Source organism: Caretta caretta, chromosome 6 (genome assembly GCF_965140235.1).
Source record: "Caretta caretta isolate rCarCar2 chromosome 6, rCarCar1.hap1, whole genome shotgun sequence".
Taxonomy (NCBI): domain Eukaryota; kingdom Metazoa; phylum Chordata; order Testudines; family Cheloniidae; genus Caretta; species Caretta caretta.
In genome coordinates this window covers 77,978,662-77,997,557 of record NC_134211.1, presented here as the reverse complement: position 1 = coordinate 77,997,557, position 18,896 = coordinate 77,978,662, and the positions used below count along the sequence as shown (strand labels likewise).

Here is an 18,896-nt window from a genome sequence, read left to right as displayed (position 1 = left end):
GTATACCCAGAACATCCATGACAGGTTTTTGTGTAACTTGTTATTAAAAACCTCCATTGACAGAGATTCCACAACCTCTATAGGTAACCTGTTCCAGTGCTTAACTATCCTTAGAGTTAGAAAGTTCCTCCTAATATTTAACCGAAAACGTAGGCACCTGAGTTTGAAAAGTTTGTCCAGCATATTTATTGATTTGCATAAATTGCCACATTACCACACTGTGATATCACCAATTTCAATAACATCACAACAACTCAACTGATTTGCAGTGACAATATCACTATAGCATTCAGAAGGAGTCTTGTCATCTTGTGTGACACTTGCCAGCATCACCTTTTATAAGTGATACAGTGCACTGTCTACTGCTGTTAATGTGCTCAGTTATTCAGGCTCCGCTACACGTGACTTCTGAAACTGTTGGATACATTCATCCTAGGTACAAGCATTGCAATTACTTCCTGGTGCAATGTGTCAGAAGCACACATGGCACAGGCCTCTTGTGTGATACAAGGAATGTTGATGTAATAGAAGAATACTTGAGATACTTGATGGAGAAGTTTGGGTGTGGTGTAAACAGGACATAAATACCCTGTTCATATCTGAGAGACAAGGTGGCTGAATTATATATCTTTTATTGGATTAAACTTCTCTTGGTGAGAGAGAGAGAGAAGCTTTCACACTTAGAGCTCTTCTTTTCTGTGTAAACTTGAAAGCTTGTCTCTTTCACCAAGAGAGGTTTGTCTAATAAAAGATATTACCTCACCCACCTCCTCTCTCTCTAATATCTTGGGACCAACATGGCTACAACACCACAGCCCACTGGTCATATCTGACAGATGTAAGTAATGCAAATTATCTCTTTTTGGCACAATATATACCTCAGCCTTACTTGTACTATAAATGTTTGATTACATGATTAATCATGTCCTGAACAGAGAGGTCTGAGAACTCACTTCATCATCACACTGTGGATGGACGGCTTTATTGAGGTGGTGTAAAAAGTGTCTCGGGGCTTGTCTAGGTTAGGATTCTGTGTCTGTAGAGCACTTGGCACAATGGAGCTCTGGTCCATCACTGGGGCTACTAGGTGCTACTGTAATGCAAATAATAATAATCTATTTTTTCTTTGACCAGTCCATTTTATGGACACTTATATTTTAACATGTGTGGTCATGCACTTCCTATCACCTTTATCAACCTTCTGTGAGCAGGCTGTCGTCCCTGTCAGAATTGCTATAAATTAAGTTGACGCTATAACCCACATTGTGTACATTTTCAGATTAGTGGTTCTTCACATTTCAAAGCATCCTAAAAGCTGTGTGGGTGACCACATTTTACTGCACAGGGCAGATGGTCTTTTTCTCATTTGATCAAAGAACACTGAATGTGTTGGTACTCTATGTAATTATTCAGCTATTGAATTATTGGGGCTAGTTTCATAACAGTGCGTGTGTTCCATAATAGTAACACATTAGGCACTATCCACTTGTATCAGGATGAACTTTTTAACTAAATATGATGGGATAAGAGTTAAGATTGTGTGGTTGGGGGTTTTTTTTTTGGTTTGATTTTTTGGAACTCTTCCCAAAAATATTGTTTCAGTATGTTTTGTCTGAAGGAATTGTATGGATTATCTACTGTTAGTAAACAGGTCTCTAAGGAACTTGTATGGACTTTAAATGATCAAGGACTGTGAATATCTTAACACGTTGGTGGCTTATTTGTATGCCTCTATGATTTGTTTTAAGTGTTGATCTTAATGTCTCTATTTTTTGTTTCATTGTTCTATTTCTTCTGTTAGACACATGGTTTTTATATGAATTCTGCTCTATTCCTTGGCATTGTGGAAACCATTGTTTTTGTTAATGACATTAAGGAAGTGATTTTTCACATAGTATACATTCTGTACTTAAAGTTTCACCTGCCGAGAGAAAAGGATATGTACTATGTCAAACAAGAAGATAACAGCAACAGGTAAATCTTGAAAATTTCTTTGGTGCCCTTTGTCTCTGGACATTAGCTAAGGCCTTGTCTACACTGCCAGGGTAAGTCAACCTAAATTATGCTACATGAATAACATAGCTGGAGCAGATGTAGATTAGGTCGATTTACCAGGGAGTCTTCACTGTGCTGCGTTGATGGGAGAGGCTCTCAGTCGACTTACCTTACTTTTCTTGGGGAGCTGGAGTAACAGAATCGACCAGAGAGCACACTGCTGTCCATTTAGCAGGTCTTCACTAGACCCGTTAAATCGACACCCGTTGCATCGATTACAGCAGTGTTGACCTGGTAGCGAAGACAAGCCCTAAGTGCGGTCTTACACTCGGTTGGGAATCTCAACTCCTCAGTAGCCCTCTTTGTTTCACAAAGGACTAATCCATATTATGGGAAAGCTGACATAAGATATTTAGCATTGCAAGCAGTGGGCCATATTGTGCCATTAGTTTTTTTACTGTTGGGAGTCATGCTTTAAAATCAATAGTACAATATGAGCGAGGAGAGAAGTGGGAGGAAATAATGAAATTTCTAATTTCATCACAGATCATTGCAAAATGTATTCTTACAGTTTCAAGCAGCTGTGCTGAGAAATGCTTAGTAACAGTTCTACTCTTTATGGAAATATTCCCGAACCGAGCAAAACTACAGTGGTTAGGCAGAGTTAATCAATTGGTAGCCTGTGGAAATTTTAAGAACAGTTAAACTATTACAGTTATGTGTATGAGAACAGGAACTATCACAATAAAACTTATAAATCTACTTTTTTATGTTAAAGTATTAAACTATGTGTACTCTGTGTCTTGTGGATAGTTAAATTTATTGACAGGCTATAAAGCTGCTTCAAGATCTCTTTTCTAGGTATCATCTGTACAAATAAATTGCTTTAAAAATCTGATTATGCTAATTATACGGCCTCACTTAATTCTTTCTCCAGGTGTAAAATAAAAGTTAGCTGGTGGTAACTAAGTCACAAAATGCAAGTCCATGGAGTTAAATTGTTCTTCCCACTCCCTCATACCTTCTGGATTAGATCCTCCCCTTTTATCCAGCAACCTTGCAGTTACTTAATTATCTTGAACTCAGGGAAGTTGTAAGGCAATTCCTTGTAAAAAAACATTTTTCTGGCCTATCCAGTGCTTCTCCTTCTCAGTCTCTCAACTGCTGTAGATCCAAAGGGCGCTGATGAGACTGAAATGCATTGTGGCAATCTCTCCAGTTTCTCACACCACGTCCATCCCCCTATTTATATTGTACCCATCCCTTTGCTTTCAAACAGGAAAGAATCTTTCATTATGTACGTTTACTAATTGATCTGGGCCTATTTACTTGGGGATGCACAACAAAGCAGTGCGTGAGATGATAGAATTGCTGAGCCCCACTTAGGATAATTGTCCCTTTCATCACCTTGGCCAAAAGAAGGGAGGTACACTCGACTTGTACTTTCCTCACATTTAATTTGGGTTTCTGCACTTGCCAGTCTTATTGGAGGTAGTTTCTCCCACACATGCCCATTTAGACTAGGATTCTCCTATTTATTTCTGTCCTAGCTCTCAAGATGAAGAATTTTACAGCAGAACAATTGAGACTCCTTAAAGCACAGTAACCTTGGGAGTTTCTGTAAACCCCCTTATTATGTTTTGCAGTGCTTTGGGGTTAGCAATTTTTAAACAGATTGAAGTTCATATCTAGGGTGACCAGATGTCCCGATTTTATAGGGACAGTCCCGATTTTGGGGTCTTTTTCTTATATAGATTCCTATTACCCCCCACCCTCTGTCCCGATTTTTCACATTTGCTGTCTGGTCACCCTATGCATATCCAAGAAGAAGCCAGAGTAGAACAAACCCCATGTCTTCTCAAGATCAAAGCCCACATCATAAGGGTCATGTCTTCTGACAGACCTCTAACTATTCTCTCCCTGGTAAAGAACTATGACAGCTATTCTGCAGCCCTTGTTCACCTTTACTATGCACTACAGACTCCAGGTGTTCATATCAACTGATGCAGTATTTGGACACTGAGGCCATGATTTTCTCTAGCTTGCTCCCTGCGTAGTCACTTACAATTGCACATGGTGGGTATGACGTACTGCCATTCTCATTTTGTAGCGTATGAGTGGAAGGCTATTTTCTTTTCCACCCTTCTCCCCTGCTTTCATTGGTTTATCATGGTGAGGCTATAGCTGCTGAAGTAGTCCTTTTCTCTTCTCTTCTCCTTGGTCTGTAGTGGTGTAAAAATTCCCATAAAGTAAATAAAGAACAATTTTGTCATTGCCTCATTGTCTTCTCCTTCATCCTCCTTTCCCCCAATCAAAAATGAGAAGGCACACACTGACCTCAAATTATGACAAACAAATGAAATAATAAACAGAGATGTTAGAACCTGATACACAGTAAAATATTTGCTCAGGATGTTTGCAGTGGACACCTTTTATATACATCATCCTTGTGCAAATAGTTCCTGGAGCTTGTGAATTTTCTTCTCTTAAATTACCACTGAAGTGTGGGATGGGTTTTGCTAACCTGACACCATTGTTAACAGGATTACTTCAGTTATCCTTTTTCTATCTGCACATTTAGTGGAACAGAGCAAAAGTAAAATGAATCTCTTAGGAATGCTACTTCAGCTTTGTTTCAGAAGCATGTTGAAAGCTGGATAGACTGTAGAAATGCTGTCAAATTTAATTTGTCATGTATTTACAAAGAACAGATTGATGTTATTCCAATCTAAAGGTTCATTAAAATTTCGTAATCATTTTTAGAGATATAAACCTATGATTTTAAACATTGACAACTAGCTATTTCTAAACCTCGGTTGTTGGAGGATTATCTCCAACTCCCTCTTCTCCCTCTCTCTTCCTCCACACATTGTTTCCACTGTCTGTTAGGGCATTGTATTAGCATAGCAGGTTAATTGGAAGCTTTGTCTGCTTGCTTAGTGTTGAAGAATAAGTACAAGTATCTTGTGATACGCCAAAATTCCTCAGTTCAGTAAAAATGGTTGGCTTCTTTCCTGTGTGCTGTTCATTAAAATTATTAACACTTTCAGCTTCAGTCTTTCTCGGTTGGCACAACAAAACGTGTTTTATTTTATGCTGATAACATGATAGAGAAAAATGTTCTGTGATGAAGTTGCCATTTACCGTGTAATCTGTGTTCATGTAATCATGGGAACTGTAGAAGGAAGCTGCCACTGAACCAGGTTCTCTGATGTAGCTGAACTGCATATTCCAACTGGGAGTATGTCTGCTGACTCACATTTGTTATTTCTTTGGAAGTGTCATGCTTAATGCGAAGAACTAGGAGTTGAGGGCAATGGTTTTGTCAAACACTTGCCCATGTCTTCGAGCTTTCTTAAAATATCAGTATTAGTGGACATGTCTGCACAGCATGACCAAGTAAAATAATGCTTTTGCTTAGGTCTGATCATTTAGTAGTTGTCTTCTTCCTACCCCCATTCCTTCAATCAATGGCTCTGACGCGTCAGGGATGGCCATGGCTAGAAATGGGACATTACGGCCCAGGGCTTTGAAGGAGGGCCAGGGCTCTGAGGGAGAACCAAGTGTGCTGACCTAAGTTCTCTCAGCTGCTGACCTAAGTTCCCTCTAACCTGTGTGGCCATGCAGTTGCCTATTAAATCAGGTGCAGAGGCTCAGTGCTTGGAAGAAAAACTGCAGCAGTTGGTACAAGCCTAAGTGAAATTCTGCTTCTCTTCTGCATTTGATTGGCATTCCCATCAGTTTGGGTATTGGGTATTGAACATAGCATTCACATCATGTAATAGGGGCCCAAAACTTGTGTACTCTATTTGGCTTTTAAAGTAAAGAAATTCCCCTGCAATGTTTGTAATGCAAATTTTGTAGCACTAAGAACCTGAAAGTGACTGTCAAAAGTGATACTATTGATTTTTCAGCAACCAAACTGAAATAAATTCAAATAATGAATGAAGAATATAATAGAGAGATTTTTAAGATTTTCACTTTTAATAATCTAGGATTGTGGTAGTAATTTAGGTGAGTTTAGGGTTTATCTACATAGTAAATTGACCAGCAAAACTAGGGGTCTGTCATTCAGATATGTTAAGAATGTTTTCAGCTGGCCACCTGCAGGAGTCGGAAAGGGATTTCCTCACAGCCTCCCCCACCCCACACACACAAGTGTATTCAATTTTTAAAAAAATCTCCTCTCTCTGACGCGTCAGGGATGGCCATGGCTAGAAATGGGACATTACGGCCCAGGGCTTTGAAGGAGGGCCAGGGCTCTGAGGGAGAACCAAGTGTGCTGACCTAAGTTCTCTCAGCTGCTGACCTAAGTTCCCTCTAACCTGTGTGGCCATGCAGTTGCCTATTAAATCAGGTGCAGAGGCTCAGTGCTTGGAAGAAAAACTGCAGCAGTTGGTACAAGCCTAAGTGAAATTCTGCTTCTCTTCTGCATTTGATTGGCATTCCCATCAGTTTGGGTATTGGGTATTGAACATAGCATTCACATCATGTAATAGGGGCCCAAAACTTGTGTACTCTATTTGGCTTTTAAAGTAAAGAAATTCCCCTGCAATGTTTGTAATGCAAATTTTGTAGCACTAAGAACCTGAAAGTGACTGTCAAAAGTGATACTATTGATTTTTCAGCAACCAAACTGAAATAAATTCAAATAATGAATGAAGAATATAATAGAGAGATTTTTAAGATTTTCACTTTTAATAATCTAGGATTGTGGTAGTAATTTAGGTGAGTTTAGGGTTTATCTACATAGTAAATTGACCAGCAAAACTAGGGGTCTGTCATTCAGATATGTTAAGAATGTTTTCAGCTGGCCACCTGCAGGAGTCGGAAAGGGATTTCCTCACAGCCTCCCCCACCCCACACACACAAGTGTATTCAATTTTAAAAAAAATCTCCTCTCTCTGACGCGTCAGGGATGGCCATGGCTAGAAATGGGACATTACGGCCCAGGGCTTTGAAGGAGGGCCAGGGCTCTGAGGGAGAACCAAGTGTGCTGACCTAAGTTCTCTCAGCTGCTGACCTAAGATCCCTCTAACCTGTGTGGCCATGCAGTTGCCTATTAAATCCGGTGCAGAGGCTCAGGGCTATGGCGGAGAGAGGCGCCCCCCCTGCCAGTGCCAGCGCGGAGCTTCCGCGGTGGGGAGAGGACTCTGGGGGGGAGAGAGGGGAGAGTCCTCTCTCTCCACCGCAGCCCCTGGGCAGCCCACACCCCCAGCCAGAGCCCTCATCTGCCTCCATGCCCCCCCCAACCCTCTACCCTAGCCCTGAGCCCCCTCCCACACTCCGAAACCCTTGGCCCCACCCCCACCACATGAATTTTGTTATGTTCACCAATATGAAGGTGATGTGTCACACATCATCTCCATACTGGTGCACATAACTAAATTAATTCTGCACATGGACGTACAAAATTAGAGGGAACGCTGGTGCTGACTGGCTGGTTCTTGTTCACATGCTCAGGTCTAACTGCTATATATGGGATTGGGAAGGAATTTTCTCCTAGGTTAGATTGGTTATATATATATATATATATATATATATATAAACTTTTTTTGCCTTCCTCTGCAGCTTATGGGTATAGGTCACTTTCCAGGATTGTCTGGGTATATCTCACTGAATCATTTTCCTGCCTTAGCAGGGATCTCAGGCACTGGTGCATCTCAGTCCCCCCTGTTCTCTGCCTCTGGTGCATAATAGTGTATCTCCTGTTAGCTGTAATAGCTGGTCTAATTTTGGTTGTTGAGCTTAGCCTGCAGGTGCTGAGTGACAGTGGTGATATAGAAGAGGTCAGACTAGATGATCTGGTGGTCCTTTCTGGCCTTAAACTCTGGGGCTCTGTGATTGTGAGAACTAACGTCTGGTTGGTTTTCATTTTAGAGAGTGGAAGCTTATGTAGACGCAGAGACCCAAAGAAAATTTTAATGTTCATAGGTAAAGCCAGCAACATTGTTTATTACTTGGTTTTTAAAAACAACAACAACAAAAAAAAACCAGTACTCTGGTATCTGACTTTCAACTGGATTTTGGTTTGCATAGTAACAGTTTCTATTTCTGATGCACATGTGTCAAAATGTAACAGTTCAGTCACTTTAGCAGCCAGCTGACTGTCAATTCTTATGAAAGGTTTTTTGGGGAAAAATGTGAGTAGCTCCAGTTTCTCCAGTTTCAAACCTTCTGCCAAATTTTGTGACTTTTTTTCTTTCAGGTGTACACCTCTGACCCTTCATGTTAACTTCTACTCTTTTCAAACTTCTCCAAAATTGTGATGGGTTATATACAAACTTCTTTGAAAATAAAATCACTGTCTACCATGTGCAATATCATGTTTATGCTCTGAAATGGAGTGTGTTCACCATTTTATTAAGGTTGGCCAGGAATGCAAAGTCAAGCAGAACTTGTCCTATTTCTTACTTCTTATTCAAAATATTTCAGGGAATATTGGAAAAGAAATGACCGAAATTTTAACAAGTTCCCTCCTCACCCCACAAGGGGGTCGTTGGACACCCCCATCCCCTGACTGCCCCCAGAACCAGGCAGGAGGGTCTCGTGGGCCACCATAGCGGCTGCCCACCCCACCCCTAAGATCCCGAGGCACCTGCCGGGGGGCAAGGTGGGGAGTCCTGGCGGTGCTTACCTAGGGCAGCTCCCAGGAAGCATCCGGCAGGTCCCTCTGGCCCCTAGGGGTGGGGGAGCGTAGCTGGGAGGGAGCAGGGGGAGCGGCCGCTCCCCCCACTGATCACATCAAAAGTGGCGCCTTAGGCGGGACTAAGCTTAGGCTTAGGCTGGAGCACCCACGGGGAAAATTGGTGGGGGCAGAATGCCCGGTGCTGCGCCCGGCCCCAGCTCACCTCCGCTCTGCCTCCGCCTCCTCCCCTGAATGCACCGCCTCGCTCTGCTTCTCCGCATTCCCCTCCCCCCTGCTTCCTGCGAATCAGCTGTTCGGAGGGAAGCCTGGGAGGGCTGAGAAGCAGGCTGCAGCTTCCCACTCCGGCTGAGGGTGGCGGAGGTGAGCTGCGGCAGGGAGCGGTTCCCCTGTGCGCCCCCCCCCCCCCCGTTACCTGCTGCAGCGCAGGTGGCCCTCCTCACCCACCCCCCCACCGGAGCTCACCTCCGCTCTGCCTCCCTGGGCCTGAGCGGGAAGCCGCCGCTTTCTTCTCATCCCGCCCTGTCTTCCTGCGCGAACAGCTGATTCGTGGGAAGCCTAGGGGGGTGGAGAAGCGGAGCGGGGCGGCGTGTTCAGGGGAGGAGGCAGAGATGAAGCGGAGGTGAGGTGAGCTGGGGCTGGGGGTGGGGCAGGGAGCTGCCAGTGGGTGCTCTGCACCCAGCAAATTTTCCCCTTGGGTGCTCCAGGGCTGGAGCACCTGTGGAGTCGGCGCCAAAGGCGCCACTTTGGGCCGGTTAAATTTAGAAGCCCTTTTAGAACTGGTTGTCCCTTGCAGAACAACCGGTTCTGAAAGGGCTTCTAAATTTAACAACCGGTTCTAGCGAACCGGTGCAAACTGGCTCCAGCTCACCACTGCCATCACCTTCTCTTGCCACTTTTAGAAGTCCCTGCAGGTTCACTCAACATTTTGGTGTGCAACTAAGTAAATGTGCAAAAAACCATACCACATGTATTGTTTCTTGACTTTAGCAAAGCTTTTGACACGGTCTCCCACAGTATTCTTGTCAGCAAGTTAAGGAAGTATGGGCTGGATGAATGCACTACAAGGTGGGTAGAAAGCTGGCTAGATTGTCGGGCTCAACGGGTAGTTATCAATGGCTCCATGTCTAGTTGGCAGCCGTTATCAAGTGGAGTGCCCCAAGGGTCGGTCCTGGGGCCGGTTTTGTTCAATATCTTCATAAATGATCTGGAGGATGGTGTGGATTGCACTCTCAGCAAATTTGCGGATGATACTAAACTGGGAGGAGTGGTAGATACGCTGGAGGGGAGGGATAGGATACAGAAGGACCTAGACAAATTGGAGGATTGGGCCAAAAGAAATCTGATGAGGTTCAATAAGGATAAGTGCAGGGTCCTGCACTTAGGACGGAAGAACCCAATGCACAGCTACAGACTAGGGACCGAATGGCTAGGCAGCAGTTCTGCGGAAAAGGACCTAGGGGTGACAGTGGACGAGAAGCTGGATATGAGTCAGCAGTGTGCCCTTGTTGCCAAGAAGGCCAATGGCATTTTGGGATGTATAAGTAGGGGCATAGCGAGCAGATCGAGGGACGTGATCGTTCCCCTCTATTCGACATTGGTGAGGCCTCATCTGGAGTACTGTGTCCAGTTTTGGGCCCCACACTTCAAGAAGGATGTGGATAAATTGGAGAGAGTCCAGCGAAGGGCAACAAAAATGATTAGGGGTCTGGAACACATGACTTATGAGGAGAGGCTGAGGGAGCTGGGATTGTTTAGCCTGCAGAAGAGAAGAATGAGGGGGGATTTGATAGCTGCTTTCAACTACCTGAAAGGGGGTTCCAAAGAGGATGGCTCTAGACTGTTCTCAATGGTATCAGATGACAGAACGAGGAGTAATGGTCTCAAGCTGCAGTGGGGGAGGTTTAGATTGGATATTAGGAAAAACTTTTTCACTAAGAGGGTGGTGAAACACTGGAATGCGTTACCTAGGGAGGTGGTAGAATCTCCTTCCTTAGAGGTTTTTAAGGTCAGGCTTGACAAAGTCCTGGCTGGGATGATTTAACTGGGAATTGGTCCTGCTTCGAGCAGGGGGTTGGACTAGATGACCTTCTGGGGTCCCTTCCAACCCTTATATTCTATGATTCTATGATTCTATGTATGTTTAAAATCACCACTTAAAATTAAAATTCACACACACTATGCTGTGCTTTCACAAATTTATGACTTTTATATTTTAAAAACATTTTTTGTAAACCACTCATCACTGACCATGTGCTTGTGAAGTGGAGTGGGAAAGTCTATTTGAAAATTCAGCTGTTAAGACAATTCCTCCATTGGAGCTGAATATTTCCTTTAATAGTTTATTGATGATTTTGGAAAGTTCTGAGTGTATGTAAATAGGTTTGTAATAGACATTTTGCAATATGGGCAGTGGCTTCTATCATTTTAAGCAGTACCTGAATCTTTTGAGAAAAGACACTTTCTTACTTTTATTTATTTTGGAGAATAACAACTAACAGACTGAAAGAATGGTACAGAAAAGCATGATCAGAATACCTACCTACTAAACTAACAGCCTTTTCAGGATTTCACCTTGGCTCTGTAAGTGAAGTTGACCTATTTAGTTTAATCCTTGTATGCAGAGCTAATTAAATTCTTTAATTACATTTTAAGGATAAACTTAAGTCCGAAACCTCTTCTGGGATCAAGTCTAGAAATTGGGTGTCTTAAAGTTTGGATTTTGAAAAGTTAGATTACCTCTGTGTTCAGAATGGCAGTATACTCCTCAAAACACTTTTTGTTAACTGTTTTACTTGAGGCAGCAATGGATATAAAATATTGATGAAAGGTAAAGGTCAAATGCTTTGCCTTAGCATTTATAGCAAGCAAATATCCAGGGGAAAATCAAGATCCATTGTGCCCACAAGGGCTGGGGGGGTGGGGGGAGAGAAACCAGCGAAAGGAGGACACTCAGACCTAAGAATAGTAAACTATGCTTTATGGAAGGAAGGAAGGAAGGAAGAACTTACGCTCCAATCTGCGCGGGGGAGCCCCTAGGACGCGCGGAGGGGCTGCAGGGGACTCTGGCCATTCGGGACAGCTGACCAGGCAGGACTCCGCTGGTGGGGGGGAGGAAGTCCTCTGCGACGCTATATACGCCGCGCTTATCTAGGGGTTACATGAGGTCAACAGCTGGCTACAGTCTTGTATGTACGATTTATGCTTATTACTGACTCGTTTACAGGCAAAAATATGCTGAGCTATGCTACAATGTCTTTTGGCAGGGTCTGTCAGACAAAGTTCATTGAAACTGCCTGCATCCTCTGCTTACATCCAGTCACATACTCAGTCCACCACTTAGCTCCTCGCCAATCTTCCGCAACCTTGCCCCTACATCCATAAAGCAGCAGAAGCTATTCTTATGAACAGTCGTGTTTTACAATGACACTACCATTGCCTGAAGTTGATTTAAGCACTGTCTCATAGCTCTTGGTGATTTCAGCAACAGTTAGTTACTCAACACTTCCATAGCATGCACCATAACTTAATAGAGAGGCTGTCTTCCTGACACAATCCTGTTTATGCCTGAGTACTATCCTAGTGAATACAGCAGTCTCATACATTGAAAAGTAATAGCGAGAAGCTGATGCTCAAAGAAATGTTAGTCTCTAAGGTGCTACAAGTACTCCTTTTCTTTTTACATTAATTTGTAACTCTGTTTAATATGAGTGTTTTCCCCTTGCTGGCAAATAGATGAATTACGCTTTCTCCTTTTGTCATTTCATTTTCCCCTCCCAATGTTTGTCCTCTTGCTTCTCTGAGCATGCTTCTTGCCTCCTTTTCTGCCGTTCTCCTGGGCATCTGGTCCTTTTCCTCATCTTGCACAGCATTTTGAGTTGTGTTGATTCCACTGGACATTCCTTTCCAACTGGGGACTAACAAATTTATTTGGGTGGGTTCTAGCCCACGAAAGCTTATGCCCAAATAAATTTGTTAGTCTCTAAGGTGCCACAAGGACTCTTCGTTGTTTTTGCTGATACCGACTAACATGGCTACCACTCTGAAACCTTTCCAACTAGCAGCTCCACTTCTACTACTATAATTCTGTTCCCTGTAGGTCAGGTTTCCTTAACCCCTCCTATGTAGTAGGAGCCCTAATGAAGACATTGGCTGGATCCTCTTGCTTCCACAATCCACTAAAAGCAACTGCAAGCAAGGACAAGACAACTCCATGTGATATGTGAGCTCTTCTGAGACTTCCAGCAAACTTTCCGAGTGGCTCACTGTTTGACTTCTTTTGGGCTTCACTCGGACAGATCTGCTTGATCATAAGTAGTTTATTAATTTTAATGCAATCTTAGAACTATTGTAAATTTGCTTAATTGATTTTTTTTTTCTTGTATCACTGAATAATGGGTGAGCTGTCTAACTGCAAGCTGCTACTTGGCATAGATTTCATTTAGAAAGATTTTAGCATGGAAGGATTTGTGTGATGCTGCACATGATTCATATTTGCTTAAATAGACAGGAGAAGTTTTCTTTGTGTGTTTCAGTTTGGTCTACGTTCTGGAGTGTAAATGCTGTAATATCCATAAAACTGTAACATGGCTAGAGTGAAAATCTGCAGGGGGGTAAAGCAATTTCTCAATACCTCCAAGATTATCATTACAGTAATATGAATGAGATTAATTGCTTAAAGCAAAAAAGTCAGTCAGGACATTTGGGTTCTTCTCCCAACTCTGTCACAATTTTGTGTGACCTTGAGCAAAACATTTAACTTCTTGTCTAGCAGGAGTGCATTCATTGAGGGGGAGAGAAGGATGGCTCATCTTCCTCTGAGCCATCTAGCTTGGCTGCTGCTACTGGAGGCAGGATACTCAAATGTGAAAGACCATATGGCTCAAGTATGTGCCCCAAGCCTGATCAGGAGGGGAGCAGGTCTTTTATCCCTTCAGTTCTTGGCTGGTACCATCAACTCTTCGGAGACTACCTGTGACTAATGATAAAACCAAGGGCTTAAGCTCATGCTCAAATAAATTGGTTAGTCTCTAAGGTGCCACAAGTACTCCTTTTCTATTTTCAAAAGTGTCCAGTGATTTTTTGGATTGCCTATCTTGAGACCTCTAAAAGGGCCTATTTTCAGCAGGAAGGTGCTCAGCACTATCTGAAAACTGCAGGCACCTTTTAAGGTATCATGTTTGTCACCAAACATTTAGGCCACCAAAATTGCTAATCACTTTAGAAAAGTTATGCCTAGACTATAACAAATTAAAAATATGGACCATACCATAAGCAGAGCTCCCATAACTCCTGATGAACTAGGATCTCTATGAAATCCATTATGGACATAGATTGGAAATCTGAATTTTTACATGGAAGAGGCTCATACATGGTGATGGGTGGCAGTACAAAACTGTTAAATATGAGAGCTTTGTAAATCCTTTGTGGATTGGCATCTGAATCCAGGCATATTGCATGATGTGAAATGCTGTTTCCACCAAGCTGTTTCTGGCTTTCAGGGTAGAACACATTTCTGCATGTGATAAGAGTTAAGCACCTAGTAACAAGCCTCTAATGAACCTATAGCTATTTCATTTACAAAATGAGATGCTTCTCAGCTGTGGGTGAAAATCAGGCAGCTGAGTAGATTTTAATTGGGCTCTGATTACTCAGATTGCTGGCACCTGGTAGTATTTTGTACTGTGGCTGAAGAGAGCAGTTCCAAAGACAATAACTAGCCATGTACCCAACTATTTTCAATTTCTGAAATTGGAACCATAGCATTTTTATATGTTGTAATAGTGAGATGAAGCAGATTTTTCAAAGACAATTTGAGGAAAAAACATTAGTAAGTTTGCGGCAGGTAGGAGCTAAAAACAGTGAGGCTTTATTTTTTCTTTTAGAATTCTATCTTACTAGCAGTATTGCCTTCCCCACATATTAAAAAATTGAGTGGGTTGTGAGATAATCATTTTTATTTTATTTTTTTGGTGGCTCTTATTTACCTTCTGGTTCTTGGGCATTTATGGTCCACATCTTCAACCTTTCTGCAACCATGAGGGTGAATAACTTCTTTTTAAGTGAAAGCTGATTGTCAATCATATACATTCAAGAGGTGGGGCTTTTAAATAAAAGCCAGATATGATGAGACCACAAAATCATGAGTTGTCAACAACGTGGAAGTGCTTTCAGTAGGTATGTGAACAGGGAGCTATTTTTTCCAAGCGGATCCTGCATTTCCGCCCTCTATCAACACCTCTGCCCACCTTGAAACGCTTACATGAGAGATTCTCTCCCTTCCAACTTCAATGGAGAATTGCTTCCATTCACTTGTGTATGTTGCTTCTGTAAAGGATACTTCCCTAACTGGAGCAGCAGAACCATGACCGAAGATCACAGTGTACTTTCTCTTCCTCCTTTTGTAGCGCTGCACATCATATGTTGGTAGCTGAAAGTTAGTTTCATGTGGTTGAGGGTTGGTCAGCAGAGGCAAATAGGGATCTAGGAGCAAAAGGAGATGGAAACAAACACACAAACCAGAAAGGAGAGAGATGAAACAATAACAGCAAATTGCTTAGTTTTAGGGTTGAAATTATATTTCTCTGGCTAACAGTCTGATTGCTTGTGGCACTTGGGAGTGAGTGAGTGAGTTGTTAGTCAGAAACTGACACTCAACCCAGGCTCCCTTTGTGTTTAATTATCCTTCTTTCCTGCTCCAGTTCAATGCATTTCAGATAATACTACCTGTCTGCATGCCTCCATCCCTCCTCCTCAGACATCCATGAAATAAAGCGTAGGTCAATATACAGTAATTCGTTCATTGTATAGGCAACTGGTGAAGATATTCTTTTGGGCGGAGTGGAGCTGAGTAAAACTGTCAGGCCCCACTTTCTGGTGTGCACGCGTGAGGGGGTGTCACTGTTTCTATCCTGGCCTGGTGCAGAATATGGCTCCTGTCCTATAGGACTGGGCCCAGCTCCCCACTCCAGCGGCTTGGCTCTTGCTGCTCATAGATTTGTTGTTGTGATGGGCTCTTCCGGATGAGGCGGAAGAGGTAACCATCTGACCACACCTCTCTAATATTTGTTATTGGACCAACTTCTAAAATTTTTCAGTCTTAGCCAGGTCTACACCAAAACCCCCATGGGCGGACATAGTTAAGATGACCTAACCCCCCAGTATAGATAGTGCTTGAATGCCTTTATGACTGGAGTTTAGTTGTGCACTATGCAACGATACACCGAACGAAAAGGTGCTGTGAAAAGGGTGCAGGCTGGCGGGGGAGGGGAAGAGGGCAACTAGACAGGATACCAGTAAGACGTCACATATTGCTGGCTCACTGTAGACTTCTTCAAAGTAGCCTTTAGTTTACCTTGAGTAAAATTCCCTACAAAGGGAGCCAACTTTAATTAAAAACAAACAAACAAAAACCCCACCCCTCTGAATTATAGTTGCAATTTAAATTGGGTGCAGGATTTTAACCCAGCCATCAAATTGCACAATTGCCACTGCTAACAAATATGTTGACACTACAGCCTGTGTGGATAAAATTCATGTCACTCAAGGGTGTGAATATTCCACTCCCCTGAGTGACATAAGTTACACTGATGTAAGCGCTCATGTGCACAACACTATGTCGACGGGAGAGCTTCTCCTGCTGACACAGTTTCTGCCGCTCGTGGCAGTGGGTTTTTTTATGTGGGCAGGAGAGCTTTCTCCCATCGATATAGAGCGTCTTCATAGATGCGCCGCACCACTGCTGCTGTATCAGTACATCTGCGATGCTGCAGTGCTGTACATATTGACATGGCCTAATTTTAAATTCCTGTCTTGTTTGTGTAGAGCTGGTTGGAAAATTTGTTTAAAAGTGAAAATCTTAAAAGCCTTGCATTCGTTTACAAAAGTGATTAATTTGTGTGACTGAAAATTTGTATAGTATTTTTATAGATTTTTTTTTCCTTTTCAAAAGCACATTTAAAAATTTTCAAAATAGCTATTCAAAAATAAATTTGATTTTGAAGAAAAAATCCCCATTGTTTGACTAACCTGACCAATCTAAATTGGTAGTACATTATGAAGAACAGAGTAAATTTTTAAAATTGAAAAATTTCAAAAAAAAATCCAAGACGTGTTTTTTTTGGGAGAAAAAGGGCCTGGTCCTGCAGACTTGAATACATGGATGAATAACACTAACCTCATCTGGATTCCTGACATGCATAAAGTTTAGCACCTGTGTAATGGTTTGCACATCGGGGCCTAGACATCGGGGGGGGGGGCAGTTGTTATTTCAACTAAGTTTTGACCTGCTTTGCTTATGAGCTTGAAACTAGGCAAACAAGGGTTAACCATTGTCTTTGTCTTAGATAGCTGGATAAATTAAAGAGTTGGGTTGAGTCATTTAAATAATATTGAATAGAACTAAGATTCTTCATCAGTTCCTCCTGCAAATTCAGAGGTCCTGCCCTTTTCTTTTTGAGTCTTATGTTAAATATTCTAGATATAGTGGAGATAGAGGCTGAATGGTGGTGGTGGGGGGGGGGGGGGAAAGCAGGCATTTCATTAACTTACAAATGAACTTGGATACAGAATCTGTTTGTTTGAAAATCAATTAAGTTTAAAATTCAAAGGAAAGGAGTGATGCTGAATTGGACTAAGACTCTTCATTCTTTCTAGGTACTAAATAAGCAAGCCCTGGTCTACACTACAGAGTTAGGTTGACATAAGGCAGTTTACATCAACCTAATTCACACTAAAAAGTATTTCCCACCGATGTAACTCGCCCACTACACCAACTTAATAACTGCACATACGCGAGAGGCGTAGTGTTTAAGGTGATGTAATTAGGTCACCGTAGTGTCAGTGTAGACACTGCATTACTTGCATCAACTGCTGCTGCCTTTCAGAAGCCTTCCCACAATGCCCCATACTAATAGTTAAATTGGTGCAAGCTTTCCTGGAAAGGGTGCAGACAATTGATACAAGGAGTGTAGTGCAGACATGCAAAAGTGATTTAATTACTGTGGTGGCTATATGTCGACTTAATTTTGCAGTGTAGATATACCCTAAAGCAGGGGAAGGCAAACTTTTTGGCCCGAGGGCCACATCTGGATATGGAAACCGTATGGTGGGCCATGAATGCTCACGAAATTGGGGGTTGGGATGCGGGAGGGGGTGAGGGCTTCGGCTGGGGGTGTGGACTCTGGGGTGGGGCCAGAAATTAGGAGTTCAGGATGCGAGAGGGGCAGGGGGTTGGGGTGCGGGGGGGGGGGGGAGGTGAGGGTTCTGGGGTGTTACTGAGGATGAGGGGTTGTGGGTGCAGGATGGTGCTCCGGGCTGGGACTGAGGGGTTTGGAGGGTGGGAAGGGGATTGGGGTGGTACAGGGGGTTGGAGCACAGGAGTGGGTCAGGGATGCATGTTCTGGGGGGTGCTTACCACAAGCAGCTCCCAGAAGAAGCAGCAGCATGTCCCCCCTTCAACTCCTATGTGGAGGCACAGCCAGCCGGCTCTGCATGCTGCCCTGTCCACAGACACCACCCCTGCAGCTCCCATTGTCCATGGTTCCTGGCCAGTGGGAGCTGCGGAGGTGGCGCTTGAGGTGGGGGCAGTGTGCGGAGCCTCCTGGCTGCCCCTATGCATAGGAGCAGGAGGAGGGACATGCTGGTGCTTCTGGGAGCTGCGCAGAGTGGGGCAAGCCTGTGACCCTGCTCCTGGCTGGAGGGAGGCAAGCCCCGGACCTCACTCCCCAGCGGGAGCTCAAGGGACAGATTAAAATGCCTGGAGGGCCAGATGTGCCGTAGTTTGCCCACCCCTGCCCTATAGGCTGGTATCAAGGGAGTGGCTCCCAAGGGAGAAATAAGTTTAAACTATTTGAAGGAGTCAAACGGAAGGTCATCTAATTTATTTGGAAGTCTCCAGAGAAAACAGGGCTGGGGTCAGTGACAGAAAGAGGGTGAAGAGTCCAATCTTTGTGGTGACAGAGGCACTCTTCCTCATAACTAGCTGCCATATAGTCTCTTAAGACCTAGTGGAGTCACTCAATGATGAGTTAATTGGAGTTACAACTTGAGAATTGCTCCTGACTTGATTCCTGTTCACATAGAAACACTCTTAACTACATTGTGGAGGTGCTTTTAACTCTACTTGTTCGCTCAAGAGAGAGTATAAGTTACCTATATCTTGAGTGACCTCTACCTGTAAGTCAAGTGAACATGATTCATCTGTTACTAACACGACCACTCTGTAATGAGGACATGTCTGCGTAGGCACCAAATC

General features: G+C 43.2%; 1 protein-coding gene across 4 annotated transcripts in view; it reads left to right on the top strand.

The window, feature by feature from the left end:
* STXBP6 (syntaxin binding protein 6) overlaps nt 1-18,896 on the top strand; it is a 220,668-nt gene that overhangs the window by 27,722 nt on the left and 174,050 nt on the right. The window lies entirely within an intron of this gene.